The following is a 21,937-nucleotide window of genomic DNA, read 5'->3' on the forward strand; positions in this document are numbered from 1 at the left end:
ACAACCTAAAACGTCTTACCTGGGAATATTGAAGACTCATGTAAAAAGGAACTTCCAGCTTTCATATGTTCTCATGTTCTGAGCAAGGAACTTAAACATTAGCTTTCTTACATGGCACATATTGCACTTTTACTTTCTTCTCCAACACTTTGTTTTTTCATTATTTAAACCAAATTGAACATGTTTCATTATTTATTTGAGGCTAAATTGATTTTATTGATGTATTATATTAAGTTCAAATAAGTGTTCATTCAGTATTGTTGTAATTGTCACTATTACAAATAGATTTTTAAAAATCGGCCGATTAATCGGTATCAGCTTTTTTTTGGTCCCCCAATAATCGGTATCGGTATCGGTGTTGAAAAATCATAATTGGTCGACCTGTAGTAGTGCTTGCGGCCCAGTACATCACTGGAGCTCAACTGCCTGCCATGCAGGACCTCTATACCAGGCGGTGTCAGAGGAAGGCCCAAAAAATTGTTAAAGACTCCAGCCACCCCAGTCATAGACTGTTCTCTCTGCTACCACATGGCAAGTGGTAACGTAATGGAGTGCCAAGTCTAGGACCAAAAGGCTTCTCAACAGCTTTAACCCCCAAGCCATAAGACTCCTGAACAGCTAATCAAATGGCTACCCGGACTATGCATTGTGTCCCACTCCTCAACTCCTACCCCTTCCACCAACCCCTATTTTAAGCTGCTGCTACTCTATGTTTATCATCTATGCATAGTCCCTTTAACTAATCCTACATGTACATATTACCTAAAATAGCCCGACTAAGCAGTGCACCGGCACATTGACCCTGTACTGGTACCACCGGTATATAGCCTCACTACTGTTATTTTTTACGTTTTTTTATTTCTTTACTTATCTATTGTTTGCCTAATACCTATGTTTTACTTAAAAACTGCACTGTTGGTTAAGGGCTTGTAAGTAAGCATTTCACTGTTGTATTCGGGGCAAGTGACAAAAAAACTTTGATTTGATTTGAAATACAACCAATATTTATGTTTATTTATTTTCGCTTTTGTCCTTCAACTATTTTCACATTGTTGCTCTGTACATAGCCAATAATAGGATATTTAAAATGTTGATATTATTTTAAAACTTTTGTGAGCGGGGGCCTAACGAGTGGTGCAGCAGTCTAAGGCACTGGATCGCAATGCTTGAGGCATCACTACAGACCCGGATTTGACACAGCCGGCCACAACTGGGAGACCCATGAGGCGGCGCACAATTGGCCCAGATTCGTCCGGGTTAAGGGAGGGTTTGGCCAGCTGGGATGTCCTTGTCCCATCTCACTCTAGCGACTGCTGTGGCGAGCCGGGCGCATGCATGCTGACACGGTCGCCAGGTGTGTGGTGTTTCATCTGACACATTGGAGTGGCTGGCTTCCGGGTTTAGTGTGTCAAGAAGCAGTGCGGTTTGGCAGGGTTCTGTTTCAGAATACGCATGGCTCTCGACCATCACCTCTCCCGAATCCGTACGGGAGTTGCAGCGATGGGACAAGACTGTAACTACCAATTGGATATCACAAAATTGGGGGTAAAAGTTAACTAAATAAAAAATAATTGTGAGCGTAATGTTTACCGTTAATTTCTGCTGGTTTATTACCCCTGTTAATTTCCATTTTTTATTTCCCTTTTGTTTATTGTCTATTCCACTTGCTCCGGCAAGGTAAACACGTTTCCCATGCCAATAAAGCCCTTTGAAATGAATTTAGAGAGAGATGAGAGACGAGAAAAAGATATAAATACTTTTTTTAAAGAGCAGTTAAATTCTACAACCACCTAAAAGTAAGAGATGCACACACATTTCACCACAAAGCCCTCACCTAAAGAGAGATTAACCTAGAGAAGTCCCCTCAGATAGCTGGTTCTGAGGCTCTTTTCAAACACAAGCATTGGGGTATGCCCCAGGCCAGCAACACAATTAGACTCAACCAAATTATGAGAAAACAAAAAGATAACTATTTGACACACTGGAAAGAATCAACCAAAAAACAAAGCTATCTGGAATGATATTTGGCCCTAAACAGAGAGTACACAGTGGAAGAATACCTGACCACTGTGACTGACCCAAAATTAAGAAAAGCATCGACTCAGTGAGCATAGCTAACTTTTGTGAGTTTACTGTTAATTCATGATTGTTTATTTACATTTTGTTTATTGTCTATTTCACTTGCTTTGGCAATGTAAACATGTTTCCCATGCCAATAAAGCCCTTTGAATAAAGAGAGAGGAGGGGGAGAGGGGCATCCCTCACACACTATGAACCTCTGAGGCAGTATTGAGTGGGTGGGTTTTGCCAGAGAGACACACAACCAATCAGCAGCCTGAGGTATTAGAGTATTATATAATGCAAAGACACTCAAGTGACTGACTACTGGCTAGGCTTGGGTGGTATACCATATATACCCTATACCTGGGTATTTGGAAAAAGACACGGAATGGCTTTTCGATACCGTCAATACCTTCACATCTATTTATTATATGTTTTTCAATCAATTTAAATATTTCTAGCAACTTTACACAGACAAGAGCATGTACACATGCTGCTCCAGAGCCAGTACTGTTCTTCCTTCAGACAAACATGCGTCAAAACTTTGCTCCTTTGCACAATATCTCATATTTGCTCGTAGATGTCCAAACTCACCAAAAATGACATTCAGTTGCTCCCACCTTATACAGTATGTATCACTTCATGAGCTGGGTTGCCTGTCTTTGCAATGGCTTTGTTGTTTGTGCTCGTAAGACTATTTAACTAGCAGCCTTTGTTGAATTGTTTTTATTTAGTTAGCATTATGTTAATAGACACCCAATGGGCTGAGAGAGAGAGAGACATGGTTCTATTGATCAGGCCCATGGAGAAACTAACTTTTTTAGACCCCATATTCTACACATCAAGAAGCAGCACTAAACCAACTGAACAGAACAGTCTAAAGACAACATCTCTCATCAAGAAGCAGAACCAAACCAACTGAGCAGAACAGAGTAAAGGCAACATCTCTCATCAAGAAGCAGAACCAAACCAACTGAGCAGAACAGAGTAAAGACAACATCTCTCCAGTACCTGCATTCCCCCCGTTTCCATTTCTCTCTCTACCTCCATAATAATAATGATAGTGAATGTTATTTATAAAGTGCATTTCTGGCACTCAAGGCTAGCTACCATCACACAAATCACTACCATCACCCTCTTCAACTCCTTGTCTGTCTTCCCCTAGTCTCCCTCCCCCTGTCTCCCTCTCCATCTCTCTCTCCCTCTGCCTCTCTCTTCCCTCTGTCTTCCTCTGCCTCTCTCTTCCCTCTGTCTCCCTCTGCCTCTCTCTTCTCTGTCTCCCCCTGCCTCTCTCTTCCCTCTGCCTCTCTCTTCCCTCTGCCTCTCTCTTCCCTGTCTCCCTCTGCCTCTCTCTTCCCTCTGTCTCCCTCTACCTCTCTCTTCCCTCTGTCTCCCTCTACCTCTCTCTTCCCTCTGTCTCCCTCTGCCTCTCTCTTCCCTCTGTCTCCCTCAGCCTCGCTCTTCCCTCTGTCTCCCTCTGCCTCACTCTTCCTCCCCCTGTTTCTCCAAGCACAGTGATAACGCACAGTCACCTCTGCCTCTCTCTGACCTCCAGTGTACTGTAGGAGATGTGAGTCCCCTGCTATGGAGCCATATGTCTGACTCTACTGATCACTGCACCAACTATACCAGCGAAATACATGCCAAAAGGTCCCGACTCTGACAAACAAAGCATTTCTAGAGGAAGACTAAGAGCCTGTCCAAAATGGCACATTATTCCCTTTACAGAGCCCTATAAGCCCTGGTCAGAAGTAGTGCACTTAGGGAATAGGGTGTCATTTGGGATGCAGAGGAGCATTTCAGTGTAGTGCAATCAATAATAAACCATGTGAGTCATCCATGGATGTACACAGATGGCATTTGAAAGGACATGGTTTCTAAACAGGAGAATCAAGGATGAGCATTAGGGTAATGAGGGCAACAGTATGTTTCGTTACATCAAAGTGTCATAGCGATAAATAGCCCTAACAACAACAGTACAATAATGGTACAAAGACCACACGAACAACATAGCTTTGGATTGGAGAAGAAAAAAACTACATCCGAGAGGAGAGACATCATTTGATGTCAGATATGAAAGATGTCATTGGGTGTTCTTTTATTCCAATCTGAGTGCAGAGTTTTCAAACAGCAGGGAGCAACCATTAGTCCAGAGAGAAGAGATACAGGAGAAGATAGAAATAGAGATGAGGGGGGACCTAACTCACGCTATTAAAGTAATGAAAACAGGAACATTTTACATTTGGCTTGATATTCAAAAGGAAATGATCTTAACAGAGACAAATGTCCTCCTGTGTGCTACCTATATCCCCCCACTAGAATCCCCATACCTTAATGAAGACAGTTTCTACATCCTGGAGGGGGAAATCAATCCTTTCCAGGCCCAGGGACATGTACTAGTCTGTGGTGACCTAAATGCCAGAACTGGACAAGAACCTGACACCCTCAGCACATAGGGGGACAAACACCTACCTGGAGGTGACAGCATTCCCTCCCCATATGCCCCCCTAGACACAACTACGACAGCATAATCAACAAAAACGGGTCATACCTGCTGCACCTCTGTTGCACCCTGGGTATGCACGTATCCAATGGTATGCGTCGAGGGGACTCCTATATTAGGTATACCTATAGCTCATCTCTTGGCACTAGTACTGTACACTACTTTATCACTCACCTCACTTTATCACTGACCTCAGCCTCTCAGAGCATTCAGTCAGCCCACTGACAACCCTATCAGATCACAGAAAAATCACAGTCTACTTGAACAGAGCAATACTCAATCGTGAGGCATCAAAGACAAAGGAACTGAATAATATTAAGAAATGCTATAGAAGGAAGGAAAGTAGTGTGGAAACCTACCAAATTCAATCCCTTTTAGACAACTTCCTGGACAAAAAGTTCCATTGTAATAGTGAAGGTATAAAACCTAAACAGTATATTTGACCTCTCAGCTTCCCTATCAAATCTAAACATTTCAAACCGAATTCCAAAGAAAATGAACAACAATGACAAATGGTTTAATGAAGAATGCAAAAACCTAAGAAACAAATTGAGAAAACTATCCATCCAAAAACATAGAGAGCCAGAAAACCTGAGCCTCACTATGGTGAGTCAAAAAAACATTACACTACAGAAAAATAAGGAACAGCACATCAGAAAATCAGTTAACTGTAATTGAAGAACCAATATACTCTAACCACTTCTGGGAAATTTGTAAAACACTAAACAAACAGAGTTATCCATCCAAATCGGAGATGTATGGGTAAACCACTTGTAACGACTGTCTGTTGAAGAAGGTGAGGACCAAAGGGCAGCGTGGTAAGTGTTCATTCTGTAACGACTGTCTGTTGAAGAAGGTGTGGACCAAAGCGCAGCGTGGTAAGTGTTCATTCTGTAACAACTGTCTGTTGAAGAAGGTGAGGACCAAAGGGCAGCGTGGTAAGTGTTCATTCTGTAACGACTGTCTGTTGAAGAAGGTGAGGACCAAAGGGCAGCGTGGTAAGTGTTCATTCTGTAACGACTGTCTGTTGAAGAAGGTGAGGACCAAAGGGCAGCGTGGTAAGTGTTCATTCTGTAACGATCGTCTGTTGAAGAAGGTGTGGACCAAAGCACAGCGTGGTAAGTGTTCATTCTGTAAAGGTCGTCTGTTGAAGAAGGTGAGGACATAAGCGCAGCGTGATAAGTGTTCATACTCTTATTTCAACTGAACACTGAATAACAAAAATAACACCGAGAATTAACGAAAACCGAAACAGTCCTGTCAGGTGCAGAAACACAAAACAGAAAATCACTACCCACCAAAACCCTGTGGTAAAAAGCTACCTAAGTATGGTTCCCAATGAGAGACAACGAAAGACAGCTGTTCCTGATTGAGAACCATACCCGGCCAAAACAAATAAATACAAAAAACATAGAAAAAGGAACATAGAATGCCCACCCAAATCACAACCTGACCAAACCAAAATAGAGACATAGGTCAGGGCGTGACACCACTACTCAAATATTTTTTGCCAGATTACAATGAACAAACTGCAAAAACATATACATGATCAAATACAAATCTTGGAATCAACTATTAAAGACTACCAAAATCCACTGGATTCTCCAATTACATTGAAGGAACATTGAAAATACAAACCCCCAACCCAAAAAAGGAATGTGGTGTTGATGGTATCCTCAATGAAATTATAAAATATACAGACCACAAAATTCCAATTGGCTATACTTAAACTTTAACATCATCCTTAGCTCTGGCATCAACTTACCGTATGACAGACCACGTATTCACCCTGCACACCCAAATTGACAAACAAACAAAACAAAACAAAGGCAAAGTCTTCTCATGCTTTGTTGATTTGACTCAATTTGGAATGAGGGTCTGCTATACAAATTGATGGAAAATGGTGTTGGGGTAAAACATACAAAATTATAAAATACATGTACAAGTGTGTGGTTAAATTGGCAAAAAAAAAAAAATTCCACAGGGTCTTGGGGTGAGACAGGGATGCAGCTTAAGCCCAAACCCTCTTCAACATATGTATCAACGAATTGGCGAGTACAACGCAAAACACCAAATAATGCATGCAGAGCAGAATTAGGCTGATACCCGCTAATGATCAAAATCCAGAAAAGAGACACTAAATTCTACAACCACCTAAAAGGAAGTGATTCCCAAACCTTCCATAATAAAGCCATAACCTACAGATAGATGAACCTGGAGAAGAGCTCCCTAAGCAAGCTGGTCCTGGGGCTCTGTTCACAAACAAAAACAGACCCCACAGAGTCAAACCAAATCATGAGAAAACAAAAAGATAATTACTTGACACATTGGAAAGAATTAACAAAAAAAACAGAGCAAACTAGAATGCTATTTGACCTTAAAAAGAGAGTACACAGTGGCAGAATACCTGACCACTGTGACTGACCCAAACTTAAGGAAAGCTTTGACTATGTACAGACTTAGTGAGCATAGCCTTGCTATTGAGAAAGGCTGCCGTAGGCAGACATGGCTCTCAAGAGAAGACAGGCTATGTGCACACTGCCCACAAAATGAGGTGGAAACTGAGCTGCACTTCCAACCCTCCTGCCAAATATATGACCATATTAGAGAGATATTCCCTCAGATTACACAGATCCACAAAAATGTGAAAACAAACCCAATGTTGATAAACTCCCATATCTACTGAGTGAAATACCACAGAGTGCCATCACAGCAGCAAGATTTGTGACCTGTTGCCACAAGAAAAGGGCAAGCATTGAATAACAAACACCATTGTAAAAACATATATTTATATTTTTTATTTTTATATTTACCTATATTTATGTTTATTTTCCCTTTTGTACTTTAACTATTTGCACATCGCTACAACACTGTATATAGACATAATGACATTTGTAATGTCTTTATTATTTTTGGAACATCTGTGAGTGTAATGTTTACTGTTCATTTTTATTGTTTATTTAACTTTTGTATATTATCTACCTCACTTGCTTTGACAATGTTAACACGTGTTAACCATGCCAATAAAGCCCTTAAATTGTAATTGAATTGATAGAAAGGGAGAGAGGGGAAAAGGGCATTAGAGAGAGGGAGAGAGGGAGAGATAGAAAGGGAGATGAAGAGGGGGAAATGGATTGAGATAGAGAGAGAGAGAGAGGGGGAAAGGGCATTAGAGAGAGGGAGAGAGGGAGAGATAGAAAGGGAGATGAAGAGGGGGAAATGGATTGAGAGAGAGAGAGAGAGGGAAAAGGGCATTAGAGAGAGGGAGAGATAGAAAGGGAGATGAAGAGGGGGAAATGGATTGAGAGAGAGAGAGGGGAAAAGGGCATTAGAGAGAGGGAGAGAGAAAGGGAGATGAAGAGCGGGAAATGGATTGAGAGAGAGAGAGAGAGAGAGAGAGAGAGAGGGGAAAAGGGCATTAGAGAGGGAGAGATAGAAAGGGAGATGAAGAGGGGGAAATGGATTGAGAGAGAGAGAAAGAGAGAGAGGGGAAAAGGGCATTAGAGAGAGGGAGAGATAGAAAGGGAGATGAAGAGGGGGAAATGGATTGAGAGAGAGAGAAAGAGAGAGAGAGGGGGAAAAGGGCATTAGAGAGAGGGAGAGATAGAAAGGGAGATGAAGAGGGGGAAATGGATTGAGAGAGAGAGAGAGAGAGAGAGAGGGGGAAAGGGCATTAGAGAGAGGGAGAGAGGGAGAGATAGAAAGGGAGATGAAGAGGGGGAAATGGATTGAGAGAGAGAGAGAGAGAGAGAGAGAGAGAGAGAGGGGAAAAGGGCATTAGAGAGAGGGAGAGATAGAAAGGGAGAGGAAGAGGGGGACATGGATTGAGAGAGAGAGAGAGAGAGAGAGAGAGAGAGAGAGAGAGGGGAAAAGGGCATTAGAGAGAGGGAGAGATAGAAAGGGAGATGAAGAGGGGGAAATGGATTGAGAGAGAGAGAGAGAGAGAGGGGGGAAAAGGGCATTAGAGAGAGGGAGAAATAGAAAGGGAGATGAAGAGGGGGAAATTGATTGAGAGAGAGAGAGAGAGAGAGAGAGAGAGAGGGGAAAAGGGCATTAGAGAGAGGGAGAGATAGAAAGGGAGATGAAGAGGGGGAAATGGATTGAGAGAGAGAGAGAGAGAGTAATATGACATTTGAAATGTCTTTATTCTTTTAGAACTTTTGTGAGTGTAATGTTTACTTAGAGAAGAAGGAGAAAGAAAGAGAGAGGGAGGGAGAGAGAGAGAGAGAGAGAGAGAGACAAAGAGAGAGAATGAGAGAAAGCTAGGTGAGACAGTCCGTGCTTTTCCCTCTCTTTCCTCACACTCTCGTATACTTATCCTCTTGTTAGCCCAGAATAATCACTCACTCTGTCTTAACAACACTGGTGATATATGCCTCGCACACACAACCACATCAACTCCATTGCAGACAGAGGAGAGACAACTGTGAACAAGCAGGCTTGAATAATGAAACATGATCAAATATAAATGAACTCGTGAACACAGTATATGACTGCCAGCTTGTAAACAACTGCCAAAACAATCCCTCTACCCAGTCATTTAAGAATATATATTTTGTTCAACTGCCAAAACAATCCCTCTACCCAGTCATTTAAGAATATATATTTTGTTCAACTGCCAAAACAATCCCTCTACCCAGTCATTTAAGAATATATATTTTGTTCAACTGCCAAAACAATCCCTCTACCCAGTCATTTAAGAATATATATTTTGTTCAACTGCCAAAACAATCCCTCTACCCAGTCATTTAAGAATATATATTTTGTTCAACTGCCAAAACAATCCCTCTACCCAGTCATTTAAGAATATATATTTTGTTCAACTGCCAAAACAATCCCTCTACCCAGTCATTTAAGAATATATATTTTGTTCAACTGCCAAAACAATCCCTCTACCCAGTCATTTAAGAATATATATTTTGTTCAACTGCCAAAACAATCCCTCTACCCAGTCATTTAAGATATATATATTGTTCAACTGCCAAAACAATCCCTCTACCCAGTGTGACAACCCTCCCACTCTGTCTGCCGAATTCTTTCTCTTTGCTCTTGTTTTCCTTAATAGGATGTCGGTGGGCAGAGCCTAGAGGGTCGTCAGCGAAATGGGACACACCTGGGCTCGGGTGTGTCCTAGGATAAATGCACCTATTCCCCATTCATTGAGGAGACTCTCTCCATGCAGACACACTGTTAGAGTTTGGGTGTGGCATTTTTTTTGTGGCCATTTTGTTTTGGCACTGTTCAACACCATGCATTATCACATTTATGTATGCAAACACTCACTTACACATACTATTGTCAATTGTATTTAGTTTACTTTATATAATAAATATATTTTGTTAGTCCTTGTCTCCACGTTGTCTCCCTTTTGTTACGAACTTTGAGCCGGTTCGTGACAAGTGGGGGCTCGTCTGGATCATAAGGTTGGTTCCTAGACATTTTGGTGTATAGCACTTTGATGCGTTATGAAGGACTAATACTAGCGTCATTTGGCTTACTAGTATGTGTGTTGTGTTTGGGAGAAAATGTGGAGTTCATGTTTAACTCTGTAGGTGCTTTGTTTGCAGCTTTTGTTACAGCTTGTTTGAGTTGTAATGTTTGGTGCCCAGTACTGGTTGCCTTTGTTTGGTTGGTAAACTTGCCACTGGGCTGGATAGTTGGTTGTGTGCTGCGTTGGAGAAAGTACATTGGTTAGTTTCCAGGCCCCTGCCCAGACTGGAGACTCTTGCTCTACTCGCGGTTGGGACATCGGTGAGTACAATCCGCTGTGTATCTTAGTGGGATATTTGGGTAGGGTAGTGACACCAACTACCTGGAGTTATAACATTTTCCCCTCTGTTAGGCTTAGCAACATGTTTCACTTTGGAATACGTTGGGCATGGTTATTTTGGTATTTTTGGTGTCTGTGGACTGAGCAGTTGTCTCGGGGGCACATCTGTGGCTTAGGGGAATCTGCCAGCGTGCTGGGTGGTTTATTTCCTTGCCAGCGGGCTACAGTGTGTAATTACCCACCGCACATCTGCATGAAGACTAGGGATGAGTTACTGTAGGTTTTGGGGAAGCTCCATAGATAGATAGCTATATATCTCATCTCTCTTCTGTGGTGCCCAGTGTGATTGTCATTTCTCTGGTTGTGGTCTGGTGTGCTCAGCAGAGGGGAAGAGTGAGATTTTTTTGTATTTTCTTGTGACTATGGTGTCTTATGTAGATGAGTTAATTTGCTTTCCATCAGAGCAACTGTTAGAATTATGTAATAAAGAACAGCTGTTGAAGATTGCTGAACACTACAAGGTTGGAATTAGGGATAAATGTCTAAAAATTATATTAGGTTGATATTGAAGGCCAATCTGATGGAGAGTGGTATTCTTGAAGTTATCACTGGGGCAGCTTCTGCTGAGGACTCGCCGTCTCCCCTTACAATGACCGCTCCATCAGTTAGTCCTAGTAGTCTTCTTTTTGAACAGCAGAAATAACTGCTTCTGTTACAGCTAGAGCATGATCGTGAGAAGCTAGAGCATGATCGTGAGAAACTAGAGCATGATCGTGAGAAGCTAGAGCATGATCGTGAGAAGCTGGAGCATGATCGTGAGAAGCTGGAGCATGATCGTGAGAAGCTGGAGCATGATCGTGAGAAGCTGGAGCATGATCGTGAGAAGCTGGAGCATGATCGTGAGAAGCTAGAGCATGATCGTGAGAAGCTAGAGCATGATCGTGAGATGCTAGAGCATGATCGTGAGACGCTAGAGCATGATCGTGAGATGCTAGAGCATGATCTTGAGAAGCTAGAGCATGATCGTGTAAAGTATAGAATTGGAATTTAAACAGTATTTGGAGCGTGCTGATCGCTTAAAATATGAAAAAGAATTGCCATTTAAACAGGATATGGAGCGTGCTGAAATCGAGCTGCAACAAGAGCGTCTAGAGCTGGTTAGGGAAGGAAAGCTCTCAGGGGAGAGTTTGCTTTGGGGAGGTGACCCAGATTTACCTAGGGGTCGTTCATCTTTTGGTCATGCCACGGACACATTTGATATTGTTGGGATCTTGCGGTTGTTGCCTCAGTTTAATGAAAAGGACCCTGAGACATTATTTTCGTTGTTTGAGCGTATTGCTGACGCTAGGAGTTAGCCTGATTCTGACGGCACTTTAATGTTGCAGTGTGTGCTGACTGGTAAAGAAGGAAGCATATTCATCTCTTAGTGTAGCTGACAGTGTCAGTTATGATAAGGTTAAAATGGCTGTGTTCCAGATTTACGAATTGGTTCCTGAGGCTTACCGCCAACGAGTTCAAACTTTAAAAAGGGATAATAAACAGACTCATGTTGAGTTTGAGCGAGAAATATCTTCAGTTTGATCGCTGGTGTTTCGCCTCTGCAGTTATGACTTTCCAAAGGCTGTGTGATCGGATTATGTTAGAGCAATTTAAGGAAACAATCCCTGACCATATAGCCACATACATTAACAAACAAAAAGTGAAGACTGTTGCTGAAGCTGCGGTTTTGGCAGACGAGTATGTTTTGACTCAAGTGTCTTTGCAGAGCCCCGTATTCAGAGAGATTTGGGCCTCGCTCACCGAGATACTTTGGTTCACGGGCAGAGTTTCATTCAACTAGGGTTGAGCCTGACTCCCGTGGTAAAGCTGACTTTAGTCAAGAGTGTCACTACTGTCAAGGTTCAGGTCATTGGAGAAACGAATGTCCGGTACTCAGGGCTAGGGGTAAATTCAGTATGTGCGCTTACGTTAAATCAATGCCTACGGCATTAGCTGCGTCTGTTCCACATCAGTTCACGCCTGACACGTTGTCTCATGCCCAGGGGCATGTGAAGGTTCATATTGACCCAGACTATTTACCTTTCATTATTGAGGGTTTGTCTATGTTAGGACGTAAGAACCTAGTGCCTGTGACGATCCTGAGAGACACAAGTGCCTCTGAATCGTCTGTGTTGGAATCTGTTATCCTTCTCTGCTGAGACTGATTAGGGGAATAGGTTTGAACACTCTGTCAGTGCCATTGCATAAACTGATGTTGTATTGTGGACTGGTGAAAGGTGAGGTTGTTGTGGGGGTGCGTCCTTCGTTGCCTATTGAGAGTATTGACATTATCCTTGGGAATAACTTGGCTGGTGAGCGTGTATGGCCTGTCATGTTTCCATCTCTAGTGGTTTCCACTAAGCTGTCATTTGTAGGTTTTCCTGGCGAGAGTGCACAGTTTTCCAGAGGTGTTCTCTGCGTGTACAGTGACGAGTTCTATGAGCCATGGTGACCTGGTCACTGCACCGGCTAACGAGAATACCACAAAGAAGTCTGTCACTGCTTTCCCTGCTATCCCGTTATCTGTATCCCACTCCAATCTAAGTTCATCAACTTGTCACACCTGTCAATTAACTGGTAAACCTAATCAAGCCGGTAGCACTGTTTCCTATTCCTGTACTCGGCCAACCTTCGGAGTATCTGATTTATTGACTGTGTTGATCCTCTCCCTCTAAAAACGGTAGTAGTTACCTGTTCACTAATGTGTCAGACCACTAGGTTTCCTGATGCCTATCCTCTACGGTTTATCACGACTAAAACTGATTAAAGGATTTTAACTTACTTCTACCCCCTCCTTTTTCGAACATTCTGTTAAAAATCGCGCAACTTTTCAGCGTCCTACTACTCATGCCAGGAATATAGTATATGCATATGATTAGTATGTGTGGATAGAAAACACTCTGAAGTTTCTAAAACTGGTTAAATCACGGCTGTGACTATAACAGATCGTGTGTTACATTGAAAAACGCAAGAAAAACTGCTCTCTGAAAGCTAAAAATAATTTCCAGAAGTCACTTCCATGAGTTGTTAAAAGGGCACAGAATTTAATATCGACCTGCATGCAATTCATACAGATTCCACACGATGTCGCCATTGTCGTCATTTTCAATGGAGTTTTTTGTTGGAAAATCCAACCTACTGGATTCCGTTTCTTCCGGTCTCCACCAGGATGTTTTGAATCTGCACATTGGCAGCCATTGATTTGCAGACGAGGAGCTATTGAATATACATCGCCCTGTAATCATTTTGATTAGATTATAAACGTTTACTAATACCTAAAGTTGGATTACAAAAGTATTTCGAAGTGTTTTGTGAAAGTTTATCGTCGACTTTTTTAATTTTAAAAAATGACGCAGCGTTTAAAAACAATGTTTTTTTCTGAATGACACAGCTTCCATAGAAAGCTATTTTGGGTATATATGGACCGATTTAAACGAAAAAAAGACCCAATAGTGATGTTTATGGGGCATATAGGAGTGCCAAGAAAGAAGCTCGTCAAAGGTAATGAATGTTTTATATTTTATTTCTGTGTTTTGTGTAGCGCCGGCTAAGCTATATCTTTGTTTACATCGCATTCAGGCATTTTGGGGTGTTGCATGCTATCAGATAATAGCTTCCGAAAAGCATTTTAAAAATCTGACTTGTTGGCTAGGTTCACAACGAGTGTAGCTTTAATTCAATACCCTGCTTGTGAATTTTGATGCACGTTTGAGTTTTAACGAGTACATTTAGCATTTAGCGTAGCGCATTTGCATTTCCAGGTGTCTACTTGAGACATCTGTGTCTCAAGTAGAAGAAAGAAGTTAACAGACTTTCTCACTGTTTGGGAACCCTAAGGTCATTCGGAGTGATCTAGGATCCAATTTCACCTCCAATCTGTTTGGTCAGGTTCTCCAACAGCTGCACAATTTGTCTAGCACCTATCATGCGTGAAGTCAAGGAGCACTGGAACATTTCCATCAAACACTTAAGTCTTTGTTCAGAGCTTATTGTACTGAGGTGGATTGGGAGGCGGAGTTGCCTTGGTTACTGTTAGGAGGTTTTACAGGAGAGCATGGGTTTCAGTCCAAATGACTGTCTCCCAAGCCCCCTCAGTCCCTTTTATCGTATGTGTGATTTCCGGCGACGTCTGTACGCCGCTGGTGAAATAGCTTCTCTTTAGCTTCTCTTTAGCCATCTTCACAGGAGAGGATGAAGGGCAGTCTTGTCACTTCAGTCCAGGTGACCAGGTTCTTGCTCTGCTGCCAACTGTTGGTTCTCCTTTTCAAGCCACGTTTTAAGGTCCATATACGGTGGTGGGCAGTACACTGAGCAAAACTATCTAGTTGCCACTCCAGAACAGAGAAAAGCACACCTACTGTGCCATGTAAATATGTTAACCCTATTATGCACGTTCCTCTGAGACTGAACAGTGGGAGTCTACAGAGGACGGTAAACCTGTTATTTTGGCCGATACCGTTATTTCCCTGGGTTCTTGTCATGCTAGGTCCGTGCATGAGGAGGAAGATGTTCCTGGTCCTGACGATTGCATACTGCAGGGTAGATTGAAAAATTCAGAGACACTGGATATCTTCTCGCTCATCTACCTGTTGATGGGCGGAAAGAGATGGTTGGTCTGATTCTGAGATTTCCAGGTTTGTTTTCTGATACACCTACAAACTTAATAGAAAATGATATTGACATTGGCGATGCTGACCCTATTCGTCAGTGGTTTTATAGTTTATTCAGAGAAACTGCATTGTCTGGATGCTGAGGTCAGGTACATGCTGGAGAGTAAGATAGCAGAGCCTTCTTTCTCCAGTTGGGCTTCTCCCTGTATCTTGGTCAGTAAACCGGATGGAACAAACCGATTTTGTACGGACTACCATAAGGTAAACAGTGCCACTAAGCCAGATTAATTTCCTCTTCCTCGGATGGAGGACTGCATTGATCAAGTCAGCACAGCTAAGTTTGTGAGCAAATTTGACCTGACCTCTAGTGACTCCCCATCCCGCGTGCGGGAGCGTAATCATCGACTGACACGAATTAGCATAACGCAACGGACATAAATATTCCTAGAAAATATTCCCATTCATGAAAATCACAAGTGAAATATATTGAGACACAGTTTAGCCTTTTGTTAATCACCCTGTCATCTCAGATTTTCAAAATATGCTTTACAGCCAAAGCTAGACAAGCATTTGTGTAAGTTTATCGATAGCCTAGCATAGCATTTTGTCCAGCTAGCAGCAGGTAACTTGGTCACGGAAATCAGAAAAGCAATCAAATTAAACTGTTTACCTTTGATGAGCTTCGGATGTTTTCACTCACGAGACTCCCAGTTAGATAGCCAATGTTCCTTTTCTCCAAAAATATTATTGCTGAGAAATCGCCCGGAAATTGCAGTCATGAAAACTCCGAAAAATATTCCAAATTAGCTCCATAATATTGACAGAAACATGGCAAACATTGTTTATAATCAAGTTGTTTTTCAAATATCTATTCGATAATATATCCACCGGGACAATTGGTTTTTCAGTAGGACCGATTGGAATAATGGCTACCTCTGTATTTTACGCGAGAATCACTCTGGGAGCCATCAGGTGACCAGTTGCGCAATGTAGCCGCTTACGGGTATTCTTCAACATAAATGGGTAAAACTACGTCACAATGCTGTAGACACCTTGGGGAATACGGAGAAAAATTAATCTGGTTGATAGCCCATTCACTGCTCAATAGGGACGCATTGGAACGAGGGGCTTTCAAAAGATGAGTCACTTCCGGATTGGATTTTTCTCAGGCTTTCGCCTGCAATATCAGTTCTGTTATACTCATGTCGTGGCAGAATCAGAATTCTTTAGGGAATATTTATAAATAAGATGTTTTATTCATTTTATTGCATGCTTATGTGAAATATTTGTCATTAGAATATCTATTTTTGGATAATACTGTTTGCAGTTATCCCTTTCCTGCTAGGGCTAAGTTACATTGGGCCCCAGAGAGGGGTCTGGTTAGCATTATCTGTAAATGTGTCATGTGTAAATGTATCTTTTAAACCATGTGAAGGGATGATTGAGGGAGAACCAATTATCTCTTGGCTCCACAATGTCTGTGTGCCAGTCACAGTCTCTCTGTGATCTTGTCCAGGGGGGGGTGTATTTGATATATGCTAGTGGATGAGGTTTTATTTTTGGTCCTGGGACAAAGCTGAACGATAATTTATAGCCAATGCTGTCTGGTTATGTGTGTCTTTGCTATAAAGGATCTCAGTTGCAATGTGTAAGCACTCTCAGAGAATTCATTTATAGACACTGAATTAATCTGAGAGTCACAGGGTTGTGATGGAGCTCATATAATTAAAGATGGACTTCATGATAACTCTGACTTGTGTGTGGTTTGCTCTCATGATTTGGTAAATACAGGACATTTCCACTACACTCACAGACAATATTTTTACAGTTTTGGAAACTTTAGTGTTTTCTATCCTAAGCTGTCAATTATATGCATATTTTAGCATCTTGTCCTGACAAAATATCCCGTTTACTACGGGAACGTTATTTTTCCAAAAATGAAAATACTGCCCCCTAGCCCCAAAAGGTTAAAGGACTATTGGCAGGTGCCACTGACGAGTAGGGCACGTGAAATCTCTGCCTTTATTACACCCTCTGGTCTGTACTCGTATTCGGTTATGAGTTTCGGCCTGCGTAATGCACCTGACACTTTTTAACGACTTATGAACAGGGTTGTCTACGGTCTGGCCAGGTGCGCTGTTCATCTGGATGATGTAGTGATATATGCAGATACTTGGGAGGAACATCTGTTCCGTATTCAAGCCTTGTTCGACCGCCTAGCTGACCGTGAGAAGAACCGCAATCTGGCTAAATGTGAGTTTGCTCAGGCCTTCCATACCTTTCCATACCTTGGAAAGGTGGTTGGGCAGGGTGAAGTGCGTGCTGTCAGGGCTAAAGTGTTAGCTATTGATGCTTTTCCACCAGGAACTACTAAAAAGGAACTGATGCGTTTCTTGGGAATAATTGGTTATTACCGTAGTTTGAAGGAACTTCTCTACTGTGGTCGCTCCCTTGACAGATTTGCTTAAAGTTAAGGCTGATTACGTATGGTCTTCTCGTTGTCAACAGGCTTTTGAAGATGCAAAGAGGTTGCTTGCCTCAACTCCAGTGCTGGCTGCTCCTCGTGTGGATTTGTCATTTACCTTCCATGTGGATGCTAGTCATGTGGGGGCAGGTGCAGTTTTGCAGCAAGCAGATGTGTCTGGTGTTGAGAGGCCTGTTAGTGTCTTGTCCAAAAAGTTTAACCATTATCAGTTGAACTACTCGGTCATTGAAAAAGAAGCGCTAGCACTCATATGGGCGTTACAACACTTCAAAGTTTATCGGGAGTAGTACCTATTGTGGTCTACACCGACCATAACCCTCACCTTTTTGAGGTCCATTTGTCCTAATCAGAGGATAATGAGATGGTCTTTATTTTTACAAGCATTCCATCTCGATGTGCGGCACATCCGGGGGACTGATAATGTCATTGCTGACGCCCTCTCGTGCTCCCGGTTCCTGAATGTCCACGTGACTAACCACTTATTTTGTGTCTGGTATTGTTCTGTCGCTCCTGTCTGTTCCTTCTGATCTCGTTTTCTTTCCTCTTAAAGGTTGCTTCCCGTCCGCAAAGGTTGCTGAGGTCTGGGGAGGACAAGTTTGGCTGGGGCAAAGGGATGCAAAGGCTGGATAAATTTGTCCTGTGACTGGTATGGTGTTCCAGGGTCTTTGTTGGTCCCGGTTTTAGGGGGGGGGGGCATCCCACGCTGTCTGCCGAATTCTCTCTTTGCTCTTGTTTTCCTTTATAGGATGTCAGTGGGGCGGAGCAGGGAGGGTCGTCAGCGAAATGGGACACACCTGGGCTCGGGTATGTCCCAGGATAAATGCACCTCTTCCCTGTCTCCTCTCTGCCTCTCCCTGTCTCCTCTCAGCCTCTCTGCCTCTCCCTGTCGCCTCTCAGCCTCTCCCTGTCTCCTCTCAGCCTCTCTGCCTTTCCCTGTCTCCTCTCAGCCTCTCTACCTCGCCCTTTCCCTGTCTCCTCTCAGCCTCTCTACCTCGCCCTTTCCCTGTCTCCTCTCAGCCTCTCTACCTCACCCTGTCTCCTCTCAGCCTCTCTACCTCTCCCTGTCTCCTCTCAGCCTCTCTACCTCTCCCTCTCCTCTCTACCTCTCCCTGTCTCCTCTCTACCTCTCCCTGTCTCCTCTCTACCTCTCCCTGTCTCCTCTCTACCTCTCCCTGTCTCCTCTCTACCTCTCCCTGTCTCCTCTCTACCTCTCCCTGTCTCCTCTCTACCTCTACCTGTCTCTTCTCTACCTCTACCTGTCTCCTCTCTACCTCTCCCTGTCTCCTCTCTACCTCTCCCTGCTCCTCTCTACCTCTCCCTGTCTCCTCTCAGCCTCTCCCTGTCTCCTCTCAGCCTCTCCCTGTCTCCTCTCTACCTCTCCCTGTCTCCTCTCAGCCTCTCTACCTCTCCCTGTCTCCTCTCAGCCTCTCTACCTCTCGCTGTCTCCTCTCAGCCTCTCTACATCTCCCTGTCTCCTCTCTACCTCTCCCTGTCTCCTCTCAGCCTCTCTACCTCTCTCTATCTCCTCTGTCTCTCCACCTCCCTCTGTCTCCTCTCAGCCTCTACACCTATCCCTGTCTCCTCTCAGCCTCTCCACCTCTCCCTGTCTCCTCTCAGCCTCTCCACCTCTCCCTGTCTCCTCTCAGCCTCTCCACCTCTCCCTGTCTCCTCTCTACCTCTCCCTGTCTCCTCTCTACCTCTCCCTGTGTCCTCTCTACCTCTCCCTGTGTCCTCTCTACCTCTCCCTGTCTCCTCTCTACCTCTCCCTGTCTCCTCTCAGCCTCTCTACCTCTCCCTGTCTCCTCTCAGCCTCTCTACCTCTCCCTGTCTCCTCTCAGCCTCTCTACCTCTCCCTGTCTCCTCTCAGCCTCTCCACCTCTCTCTGTCTCCTCTCAGCCTCTACACCTCTCCCTGTCTCTTCTCAGCCTCTCCACCTCTCCCTGTCTCCTCTCAGCCTCTCTACCTCTCTCTGTCTCCTCTGTCTCTCCACCTCTCCCTGTCTCCTCTCAGCCTCCCCACCTCTCTGTCTCCTCTCCACCTCTCTCTGTCTCCTCTCAGCCTCTCCACCTCTCCCTGTCTCCTCTCTACCTCTCCCTGTCTCCTCTCAGCCTCTCTACCTCTCCCTGTCTCCTCTCAGCCTCTCTACCTCTCCCTGTCTCCTCTCAGCCTCTCTACCTCTCCCTGTCTCCTCTCAGCCTCTCCACCTCTCTCTGTCTCCTCTCAGCCTCTCCACCTCTCTCTGTCTCCTCTCAGCCTCTACACCTCTCCCTGTCTCTTCTCAGCCTCTACACCTCTCCCTGTCTCCTCTCAGCCTCTCCACCTCTCCCTGTCTCCTCTCAGCCTCTCTACCTCTCCCTGTCTCCTCTCAGTCTCTCCCTGTCTCCTCTCTACCTCTCCCTGTCTCTCCCTGTCTCCTCTCTACCTCTCCCTGTCTCCTCTCTACCTCTCCCTGTCTCCTCTCAGCCTCTCTACCTCTCCCTGTCTCCTCTCAGCCTCTCTACCTCTCGCTGTCTCCTCTCAGCCTCTCTACATCTCCCTGTCTCCTCTCTACCTCTCCCTGTCTCCTCTCAGCCTCTCTACCTCTCTCTATCTCCTCTGTCTCTCCACCTCCCTCTGTCTCCTCTCAGCCTCTACACCTATCCCTGTCTCCTCTCAGCCTCTCCACCTCTCCCTGTCTCCTCTCAGCCTCTCCACCTCTCCCTGTCTCCTCTCTACCTCTCCCTGTCTCCTCTCTACCTCTCCCTGTGTCCTCTCTACCTCTCCCTGTGTCCTCTCTACCTCTCCCTGTCTCCTCTCTACCTCTCCCTGTCTCCTCTCAGCCTCTCTACCTCTCCCTGTCTCCTCTCAGCCTCTCTACCTCTCCCTGTCTCCTCTCAGCCTCTCTACCTCTCCCTGTCTCCTCTCAGCCTCTCCACCTCTCTCTGTCTCCTCTCAGCCTCTACACCTCTCCCTGTCTCTTCTCAGCCTCTCCACCTCTCCCTGTCTCCTCTCAGCCTCTCTACCTCTCTCTGTCTCCTCTGTCTCTCCACCTCTCCCTGTCTCCTCTCAGCCTCCCCACCTCTCTGTCTCCTCTCCACCTCTCTCTGTCTCCTCTCAGCCTCTCCACCTCTCCCTGTCTCCTCTCTACCTCTCCCTGTCTCCTCTCAGCCTCTCTACCTCTCCCTGTCTCCTCTCAGCCTCTCTACCTCTCCCTGTCTCCTCTCAGCCTCTCTACCTCTCCCTGTCTCCTCTCAGCCTCTCCACCTCTCTCTGTCTCCTCTCAGCCTCTCCACCTCTCTCTGTCTCCTCTCAGCCTCTACACCTCTCCCTGTCTCTTCTCAGCCTCTACACCTCTCCCTGTCTCCTCTCAGCCTCTCCACCTCTCCCTGTCTCCTCTCAGCCTCTCTACCTCTCCCTGTCTCCTCTCAGTCTCTCCCTGTCTCCTCTCTACCTCTCCCTGTCTCTCCCTGTCTCCTCTCTACCTCTCCCTGTCTCCTCTCTACCTCTCCCTGTCTCCTCTCTACCTCTCCCTGTCTCCTCTCTACCTCTCCCTGTCTCCTCTCTACCTCTCCCTGTCTCCTCTCTACCTCTCCCTGTCTCCTCTCTACCTCTCCCTGTCTCCTCTCTACCTCTCCCTGTCTCCTCTCTACCTCTCCCTGTCTCCTCTCTACCTCTCCCTGTCTCCTCTCTACCTCTCCCTGTCTCCTCTCTACCTCTCCCTGTCTCCTCTCTACCTCTCCCTGTCTCCTCTCTACCTCTCCCTGTCTCCTCTCTACCTCTCCCTGTCTCCTCTCTGCCTCTCCCTGTCTCCTCTCTGCCTCTCCCTGTCTCCTCTCTACCTCTCCCTGTCTCCTCTCAGCCTCTCTACCCCTCCCTGTCTCCTCTCAATCTCTCTACCTCTCCCTGTCTCCTCTCAGCCTCTCCACCTCTTTCTGTCTCCTCTCAGCCTCTCCACCTCTCCCTGTCTCCTCTCAGCCTCTACACCTCTCCCTGTCTCCTCTCAGCCTCTACACCTCTCCCTGTCTCCTCTCAGCCTCTCTCCCTGTCTCCTCTCAGCCTCTCTCCCTGTCTCCTCTCAGCCTCTCTCCCTGTCTCCTCTCAGCCTCTCTACCTCTCCCTGTCTCCTCTCAGCCTCTCTACCTCTCCCTGTCTCCTCTCAGCCTCTCTACCTCTCCCTGTCTCCTCTCAGCCTCTCCACCTCTCTCTGTCTCCTCTCAGCCTCTACACCTCTCCCTGTCTCCTCTCAGCCTCTACACCTCTCCCTGTCTCCTCTCAGCCTCTACACCTCTCCCTGTCTCCTCTCAGCCTCTACACCTCTCCCTGTCTCCTCTCAGCCTCTACACCTCTCCCTGTCTCCTCTCAGCCTCTCTCCCTGTCTCCTCTCAGCCTCTCTCCCTGTCTCCTCTCAGCCTCTCTACCTCTCCCTGTCTCCTCTCAGCCTCTCTACCTCTCTCTGTCTCCTCTCAGCCTCTCCACCTCTCTCTGTCTCC

This window comes from Oncorhynchus mykiss, chromosome 23, assembly GCF_057628025.1.
Source record: "Oncorhynchus mykiss isolate SJ-2025 chromosome 23, ASM5762802v1, whole genome shotgun sequence".
NCBI lineage: Eukaryota > Metazoa > Chordata > Actinopteri > Salmoniformes > Salmonidae > Oncorhynchus > Oncorhynchus mykiss.